The sequence below is a fragment of the Artibeus jamaicensis genome, unplaced genomic scaffold (genome assembly GCF_021234435.1).
Source record: "Artibeus jamaicensis isolate MK-2021 breed Jamaican fruit bat unplaced genomic scaffold, CSHL_Jam_final contig_391, whole genome shotgun sequence".
NCBI lineage: Eukaryota > Metazoa > Chordata > Mammalia > Chiroptera > Phyllostomidae > Artibeus > Artibeus jamaicensis.
The window spans coordinates 9,322,164-9,332,590 of NW_026521814.1; positions in this window are offsets into that span (position 1 = coordinate 9,322,164).

Consider the following 10,427-nt stretch of genomic DNA (forward strand, 5'->3'; position numbering starts at 1 on the left):
TCACTCCACCCCCATCCCCAAGTAACTACAGATCTGCTTTCTGTAAAGGATTAGTTTGCATTTCTCAGAATTTTAGATAAATAGAATCACACAAATTGTACTCTTGTCTGGCTTTTTTTACTCAAAAATGATTTTGAGATTCATCTACATTGCTATATATATTAATAATTCATTTCTTTTTATTGCTGAATATTCTATTGTGAATATACCACGCTGCTCATCCATCCGTTCACCTGTTGATGGATGCTGCATGGTTTCCACTGTTTGGGCAATTACTTGCTTTTTATTGAATACTCACTTAGGACCTTACCATTAGTTTTGTTTTGTTTTAACCAAAGTACATGTACTAGAAGGGGGAACAGTTTCTATAACAACATGTAGGTAACTGTCTGTAAATATGCTCTTTCAATATTTTAAGAGTTAGCTTAGTCAGCTGATTATGGTGAAAATAGCACAGGACAGGAAGGAAGTCAAGAGATCTGGGTATTAGTCTCAGCAGTTAACAATCCTTGATTTAATTTTCTCATCTACAAAGAAAGAACTTAGAGTCACCAGGTGATCTCTAAAGCTCCTACAAATTTCAAGACTCAATGCAGAGCTCATTTCCTCTCACTAGACAGGTGGTAGGTTATCTTCCAACTGTCCCCAGAGCTTCTGGTTACTTCATATCAACATGGGTTACACTGCATATAGACTAACTCCTTTTACTTGAAATGGTAACTAGATGATCACAGCATATATTTAGTCCAATTACTTTGGCTATGTTTTTGTTATGAATGCTGCCGAGGAAGAACAATTAAATGATTGATTCTTGCCCTCTTGTAGCTTAAGAGAAAGATATTTAACAGTTGTAAAGAGGCTACTGCAGAGAACTAATTAAATAAACCATGCGTGGCTTAGCCTGAAAATGGAATGTCATGCCATCATTTAAAATCATGTCTTCAAAGAGCACTGAAAAAGATAAAATTCTCACACTACAGTAGATGAAAAAGTGGGTATGATCCCAATTGTAAGTAAACATAACAAATGACTGCATGGATGCACCCCAAAAAGTTAATAATGGCTAGCCCGTAGGTTGTGAGATTACATCATCATTCATTCCTCCTTCATGATTTTTCAAATTTTGTACAATGAGTCATATATCTCTTAAGTAATTTAAGTTTAAAAAGGGCCCGGACATAAATTGTGCAAACACATAATTTTATAAAATGATTATGATTAATGAAAACTCTTCAGTGGTGAGTAGAGGCTCCACAACACCTTGCACATCAGTTAGTACACAGGCACTCAATAAATGTTTGCTAGATAAATGGGGCACTTGGAGTGATATCTTGCACAATAGGGAAAGATACAGAAAAGTTAGGAGAGTCTTGGTTGTGGTGAAAAGGAACACCTGCTACTCTGTGATGAAGGAGAAATCTCAAGAAAAGGAAGAAAAGATGATTGGAAACAGGTTGTGGCAAGCCTTTTGGGAAAATATTTCCAGGAAGAAAGTCAGAATGAAAACAGAGGAGTAAACTAAGCAAGTGAAAGGAAAGTGAAGTAAACCTGCCTTGAAAGAATTGGGAAGAGACAGGAAAATGTTCTTTCTGTGAACTGAGTCCTCCATGATAGCAGGGACTCAAACCTTAGCACAGTGTGTGGCAGAGACCAAGGGCTCTGTCAGTGTTTGTAGAATGAATGACTGATGAGGATCAATGAGCTGGGGTAGAGATGAGGGTGCAATGCAGAAGAGGTCTTCAAGGGTCTCCATAGGGAAGGTCATATACAAAAGGGGAGATAGGAGCCCTCATCTGTGGATGAATCATCATAAGTTACAACTATATTTATTAGACTTTTTTCTATTTATGTATCATAGTAAAAATGTTTACAAGGCACCTGATATTATAAATATAGTAAATGCATTTCATACCTCTTAACATTTGATCCCTTCTAAATTTGAAGATATGATACCTAAACCCCTTCCCTCCAAACCAACCAGAAATTTGCTCAGAGACCAAGGAAGTGTCCTCTCTAAGCCCATACAGCAAACGCTGCAGCCAGTCCACACTTGCCTGGGGAGCAGATAGTGAACATCTCTCCTGATTCAGCTCAATGATGTCACATCAGTAGCTTGAAATTCACCCTACTAAGAGAATTTATGACTTCAAAGTCAGCAAAAGCGACAAATCCAGGCTTCCTAACCAGCGCACCATTTTCTGTAGCACATAGATCATTGCCTAATTGTTTTCTATTTCCCCACCTTGGCTAAAACCTAAGGAAAGCAAAGACCTTGTCTGTCATGTTTACAGTTGTATTTCTAACATCTAGCACCTGCCTGGGTACAGTCAGTGCCTATTAACATGTTTGCTGAGCGAATCAATGACCCATATAGCTAGTCAGCAAGCACTCGAGCCCCTTGAACAAAACTGCTGGTAAACAACAGGGTTGGCCACTGTGGCAGAGGAAGAAAGGGTCAAATACTCCACCACCCCCTTGCTTTTACTCTTCATTGCCCAATATTCCTGATTTGGTAAAGTTTATTGACCTTGTTAGAGTTGCCAAATGAAATATAAATTTTGCATGTACCAAAAAAATGATTCGTTGTTTATGTGAAATTCAGATGTAACTGAGCACCCTTTACTTTTATTTGCTAAACCTGGAAACCCTAGCCCTTTTGAACTAAGTAAAAAATAATTAATGAGGTATTACCTAGTGAAGTTGAAGATATTTTGACCTGGCAATTTCAATCTAGAGAATATCTTCTGGAGGAATTCTCATGTGTACCAGGAGATAAGAACAAACATATCTGGAGCACTATGTTTATAGCAGCCCAAAACGAAACCATCCAAATGTCCATCAACAAGAGAATAGAAAAAATAGAGTTATGTATATTCACACAATAGGATACTATATAACAAAATGCTCACAATCATAACGTTAATTTAAAAGAACAAATTAAAGAAGGGTGAAGTCAGTTTGATTCCATTTATAACATTCAAAACTAAATAATACATTGTTTGGGAATATATATGTGGCAAAACTAGAAAGAAAAAGGAAAAAGGAATGAGAAGCTGAAGTCAGAGTGGCTACTTCCATCAGGGAAAAGGGGGGCTGTGTTTATGGAGGACCCAGAAGGGCTTCAGAAGCAGCAACGAACACACTAAGTTGGGTGGGAGTAGGTTTGTCCTATGCTTTTTCTGTAAACTATGTGGATATATTAGATCTACCCTTATATGTGTGTAATATTACATTACAAATGCTTAGGAAATTAGGAGTTCTGGGCCTTTTTGTCGGAGTAAACTAAGATGCACCCCCTGTCTCCTCTGTCTACATTCACCCCCAGATTTGATTTCCTTCTTTGTCCAAGTCTACACCCACAAATAGGTGCTCTCAAGAGGCCTACCCTACCATCATAACCTGTCACCTCAATAATATTTTGATAGACACTTAGACAAGCAGCTTCATTTCATTGGAGTATGAAGAATTCTCCTCTCACTGAGTATTCTACCTGCACAGCCCCCTTATAAAGGTGCTGCTCGAAGATTTAGGTTTCCAAGACCCTGTAGGCGTAGTTCCAGAGTTTTGTGCTTAATAAGCTAGGCAACACTTCATCTGCTCCCTTGTGATGGAAATGGTTTCCTTCAAGTTTATCAACTCATTTGGGGGTGGGAGGGGAGCCTTGGTCTATACACAACAAAAACTGGAATTACTGGATTCTCAAATTGATTCATTATGCCTGGGGTTAAAAAATTATAGTTAACTGTAGAACAATATTACCTCCCCCAAAGCGCACCAGAAGCTGTCCTCCAAGGACATGTGTATTATGAAATATTTACAAAAACAAAGTACAACAATCAAACAGTGCTCATATAGCAGATTTAAAATCAACAATGTACCACTTAACAAAGCAGTGTACTTAGAGAGGTGTCTAAGAAAACGTGCAAAACCAATTGCAATCTAGTGCTCCCCTTCACTCAGCCTAGATGTTACTGCTCAAATCAAACCAAAAAGAAAAATTCATCATATCAGAGGGAAGAACAAAGATTCCCAAATCCTTAGGCTGGACTTTATTTTTGTAATAGGAATTATTTGTAGTAAAAGAAATTGAAGTTTCTTTTCATAAAAGTTAATATCAAACATCTTTGATTTTTTACAATATCTTTCCAACTGCATAGTTTAAAGACTTACAAAATTACTTAATGCTTCCCCAACAAATATATCCTAAAGCTAAAATGTCTTAACTGGATACATGGCAAAAATAAGTAGAGATATGTACATATTTAGAAACTTTGAAACAAGACAAAAATGTCAGATATTGATAAGGATTTCTTTCCCTTTTCCTCCCCAAAAGAAGTCAAAATGCCACCATGAAGCCAGAGGGGAGTTTCTGAGATGCAAATAATAATCTGTTTCTCTATCCAGGTGCTGGTTAGAAGTGTGTGTTCAGTTTGTAAAAATGCATCAAACTGTACACTTAAGCAATAAAAGTTAGAAAATAAATTTTAGAAAAAATAAACTGGCATTTGTGATTCTAAGTATTTATACACACACATTTAATGTAAAATAAATTTATTCTTTTTATGAGAAAATGAGGTGTATTTTTTTTTATAAAAGGAAAATGTTAATGTAAGGGGAAATTGATGGTCGTTTCTTATGGGAAGCAATGACAAAAACAATATCTTAAGACATACAATGAAATTTCTAAAACTGCCAGCATGAGAAAGTCAACTAAATATTTATTTACTTGACTATTATTCATTTTGAGCACTTAGTAAAGAAAGTTGTTTATGAATGGTTTATAACTGGTATATCCATTGGTTTTGAAAAACAGCTATAGACTGATACAACATTTGTTTCAAGGGAATATTTGTTAAGCACCTACCTTGGACAAAGCAATTTGATTTGCCAGGTGCTGTGGGTTTGCAGAGGTGAGTTAAACACTGAGTTTAGAGAGGATGAACAAAGAATAGTCAGGCAGATGCCTACCATCCAACATAGAAAATGATTCATGCTAGAAGTGAAGTATAGATAAACGGGAGAGTGAAGAGGCAAAAGGGATCAGATTTGAGGCTTCCTAAATGAGGAGTCATTTTATTGGGCCTTGAAGTACATCAAAAAGCAATCTAAATTATTATTTCTTTTTCAAGATTCAAAACTTATCCATTGGAATCTGGATCTATTCCATACATCAATTTAAGACTCCAATTTTTTTTTATTTTACATCTTCAGTTTCATGTAGTATTGAGCTCCTAGTTCAATCTTTGCTTTTTGTCTTTCTTTATTTTTTTAATGTGTAGCAGCCTCAACACACTTTCTAATCCCTCCTTTTAATTTACCGTAGGCTTCTCCTTTGCTCTATGGGTGGGGATGGGTTGGAGGCAGGCAAGGACACTAGTAACAGAAGAAAATGTCCTCAGTGTGACTGAGTCACCTGCTACTAATCATGAAGAAAAGAAACCTAATTAAGTCAAACAAAGCATTAATTTTATTGGTAATCAGCGAAAAAGTATATGAGGAACATTCTCCCTCATGGATTTGGAGAATCCATGGATGGATTTGACACAGTTTAATGAATTATAAAATTATGAATCACTATCAGAAAAAAAGAGCTTGTGATTTGGAAGATAGGAGTTGGAAAGAGTTGGTAAAGATGTCTAAAACACACATTAGGTATAGATGTGAGTTAAATAAACACTGATAATATGAGATGAATTGATGCTAAATTTAAAGTGCTAATAAAACTATAGAAACAATAAAGTTGTATTGAGATTTTATTTATAACAATGTGATTTCTTTTTGAAAGCAGGTTAGCAATATGGATCAAGAGTCCTTTAAGAAAGTTATTCCTTTTGACCCACTAATTTCATTTTGCAAAATAATTCTAAATTAGAAAAGAATGTGCTCTTCTCTTTTTGCACAAATATAATTGTATTCAACATTGTTTATGATAAAAAAGTTGAAAATAACCTGACCGTAAACAATAAGGATATAATAATAATTATGGCTTATCTAGTTCATAGAATATAAGGTCATTAAATAATTGTGAAGATTTTATAGTAACCCAAAACAACTGGTTTGTTAATAAGAACATGTCAGCAGTTAAAGCAGTACATAAAAATGATATATACGATATAGTTTCAATCATATAAAACGTGTACAATAAAAAGATTAAAATGAAAGATACTAAGATGTTAACAGTGTATGTCTTGGTGTGTTAATATGTCAGATTTTTGTTTCTGGCTTTTGTACTTTTTGGTATTATTCAAATGTTTTGTAAAAACAATAATTTGTGAGAGAAAAAAAACCTGTATTTTTTCAAATGATTGGGTTTACTATCTCAGATTAGATTAATGAAGACCACCAAAAGGAAGGAATTACAGGGGATAGGAAAAGAAGAAAACATTTGCTGCCTCCTTTTTCATAGTTTCCAAAGGTTATTGTTTGGCTTTTTATTGGTAAAATTAAACAAATGTAGATTTTAAAGGTATTGTGGAAAACTCTCATAATCCCACCAGCGGAGTTAGAGGAATGCCTACCTTTAAAAATCACAGTAGACAGTAAGAGCAAACAAAACCAGGTCTGCAGCGCAAATGACGAAACTGAAAGGAGTGGCGTGCACACGTGACAACAGACAAAACAACGTGGCAGTAGCGAGACTAAGCTTCGTAAGTTTAGTTATTAAATTTAGATTCCCTATTAATAGAAAGTGTCTCCCAGATTATGTTAAAAATTAAAATCCAATACTTTACTGCTTATTATAAATACATCTAAATGAAATAACACAAAAAGACTAGAAAGAAAAGAATGGGAAAAAATGTAGTAAGTAAACTGACAATAAATTAGAGATAGCAATATGAAGTTAAAATAGAGTATAATAGAGTAATACAGGGCAAACAATCTTTTTTTTAAGACTTCGTTATTTATTTTTAGAGAGGGGGGAAAGGAAGGAGAAAGAGAGGGAGAGAAATATCAGTGTGTGGTTGTTTCTCACATGCCCTTACCTGGGGACCTGTTTCACAACCCAGGCCTGTGCCCTGACTGGGAATCAAGCTGGTGACCCTTTGGTTTGCAGGCCAGCACATAATCCACTAAGCCACACCAGCCAGGGCATGGTAAGCAATCTTAAATATGCAAAAATAAAGCTCTTAAAGAGAATCGGGAAATATCTTCATGACCTATGGGTTGATAAAGGTTTCTTAAATAAGACACAAAACATACTAACCATAAGAAACAAATTTGGCAGATTGAACTGTATTAAGATTAAGAACTTCTGATCACGAAAATACTTGATTTAAGATTGTGAAACAAACAGATTGGTATTTGCAATAAATATATCTGACAAAGTACTTATAGTTAGAATACGTAAAACAGCAATAAAAGTCTACAAATTAGTAATGAAATGACAAACAATACAGTAGAAAAGTGGACAAAAAATCCGAACAGTTACGTTACAAATGAAAATATCCAAATGGACAAAACAAAACAAACATCTGAAAAAACCAAAAGGCCGCAGGTTCAATTTCCGGTCAGAGCACATACCTGAGTTGAGGGTTCGATTTCTGGTCTGGGCGCGCACAGGAAGCAACTGATTGATATTTCTCTCATATGGATGTTGCTCTCCTCTCCCTTCCCAGTTCTCTAAAAGGAATGAAGAAATGTCCTTGGTGAGGATAAAAAAAATTTAACATGAAAATATGTTAAACATCTTTAGTTAACAAGGAAATGTAAACTGAATCCAAATGAGATACCACTCATCAGGCAGGCTAAAACGAAAAAGACAAAATGTCAGAAAGCATGTGGAGCATCTGGGAGCTCCCGTACCCTGGCAGCCGTGACCAGGGCTTCCCTCCCACCGGTGGATGGGGTACTTTTGGAAAACTGAGGGCAGTCACTACCAAAACTGAGATTATATTATATTATATTATATTATATTATATTATATTATATTATATTATATTATATTAGTATACTTATGTATATATATGAAGTCTCTTATTAATTATTAGGTAAATTCCCAACCAAAATGCCTACATTTACTTATCAAAGGACAATACAAGAATGCACATAAAGCAGCTCTGTTCATAATAGCTCCAGACCAGCACCTGCCCAAAAGCCCACCAGTACAAATACACTGTGGAACATTCACATGGTGGAATAATATACAGAAATTAGAATTAACAGCCCTGACTACTGTGGCTCAGGGGGTTGGGTACCGGCCCGGGAACTGAAAGGTTACAGGTTTAATCCCCAGTCAGGGCACATGCCTGGGTTGAGGACCAGGTCCCTGGTTGAGGGTGTACGAGAGGAAGCTAATAAATGTTTCTTTCACACATCAGTGTTTCTCTCCTTCTCGCCCACTCTCTCTAAAAATAAAAATAACTTTAAAAAAATCTTAAAAATAAAAATGAAATGAGAGTTAACGAATTGCAAAGACACACAGCAACATGGATGAATTGTACACACATAATGTTGAACAAAAGAAGAGATACAAAAGATAACATACTGTGTAATTCGCTTTACATAAAGTTTTTTAAAAAGGCAAAACCATTCTATGGTGTTAAAAGTCAAAACAGTGGTTACCCTTGGGAGTACATGAGGGAGGATTCTGAGATGCTGGTAACCTTCTTCCCAGTCTCTTCCACTTATATGATTCTAAGAAATCTCACGTATAATGATGACTCTTAAATCTATGTCTCCAATTCACACATCTCCCCTGAGCTCCAGGATATTCAAATCTGGATGGTTCCATAGGTCCCTCAGTTTCTTCTCTTCTATTTGTTAAACTGGGTAGAAAGGTGGCCAGGGATAAAAACAGGAATAGGAATTCAGTTACCCAGAGATCTGAGAGTCATTCTTATTTTTCCCTCCTCATTCTCCATACCCTCATCACTTACCATTCCCTAAATCCATGCTCTCTCCTAAAGAACCCTTTGAATTTATCCCCATCCATCTATTCATCCTCCCATCCATCTATCTGTCCATCCTTCTGCCATTGCCTTTATCGTTTCTCATCTAGGTTATTGCCAAAGCTCATTAACTAGTCTTCCTGCTTTCAGTTTCAGCCCTCTTCAGTTCGGCTGCTGAGGTTACATTTATAATACCAAATCTGAGTGAGATTTTCCACTTTAAAGTTCATCTGTGGCTATTCATAAGTGACTGGAACACTTCCAAATTCTCTAGCAGAGCTTCTGTGATTCTCTTTTAATCTTTTTTTATCTTATCACCTGCCTGTCTTTCCAGTTTTATGCCTGGTTACTCCCTCTTGGGAATCCCACACTGCAGTCACACCAAAGTTGTTACAGTGGTCAAACAGGTTATACACTCTGTTTCACTACCCCTGCTTTCTTCCGGCTCAGAATTCCCTCCTTTCCCCTGGCACATCATCCAAGACTCAGTTCAAGCCTTTCCTAGACTGAGCAAACCTTTGGGGATCACGTTTTTACATGATTGTGGTCATGAGGTACGCCCAATTCTCCATTTTGTTTTTATCAAACAAAACATGAGTGACTTTCTAGTTTGCTAAGATGTTTTTCATAGTTATCATTTAGCATGCAATATTATATTCTCTTTCTTCTCTGACCCTATAGTATACTGCATATAACCTTTATTACATCACTTATCACTTGTTCTTTAATTTTTTTTAGTGTTCATGTCCCCATTAGGCCCTCAGTTTATACTTGAGGACAGAGATTTTTATTTATTTGTATTTATTTCTATACCTCTAGCACAGAGTCTGTCACAGAGTAGGAATTCACTAAACAAAAGTGAATGAATGAGTATATAATGATGGTTATGTTAGCTCAGTAGAATATGGATAATATATTTTTTTCTATTTCTCAACTGTCTAAGCTTTCTGTGGCTACTTATTTATTTAGATTTACTGTCTTCATTTTTTTCTAAAAAGCAGGGGATTTAGAATACAATTTTCAGTAACACATTACCGGTATCTTTACATTTTAAATTATTTTTGATTTATTGAACATCTTACAACTCCCAGTTTTGTTTAATATGTATGTGTACAGTGAAGAAGACAGGAAGAGCATTTACTATCTCCTGTTCTGTTTGTAACACACTTCCTCGTGTCTGATTAACAGTTAGTGCTCAGTCCTTATCTTACTGGCTCTTCTAACAGTCTGATGGCTCCCTCCTCCTTGAACCTCTGTCTTTACTTGACCTCTCAGACACTCTCCTGGTTTCCCTCCTGCCTTTATGGCTTCTTTTGATGAGTCCTGTTGCTGGACCCTCTGGCTCCTCTTCTGGTCCACCAAATACTGGAGCCTACCAAGGCTCAGTTCTTGATTCCCTCCTCTCTCCCTACAGTCAGCCACCCAGTCCCATTTCATCCTGGTTTTCAAAGCTTGGCTACACATTAGAATCACCTGAGAAGCTTTTTAAAATGAAGTACTAAAATGAGGCCCCTTTGTATCAGAGTGTCTTGGTTCACA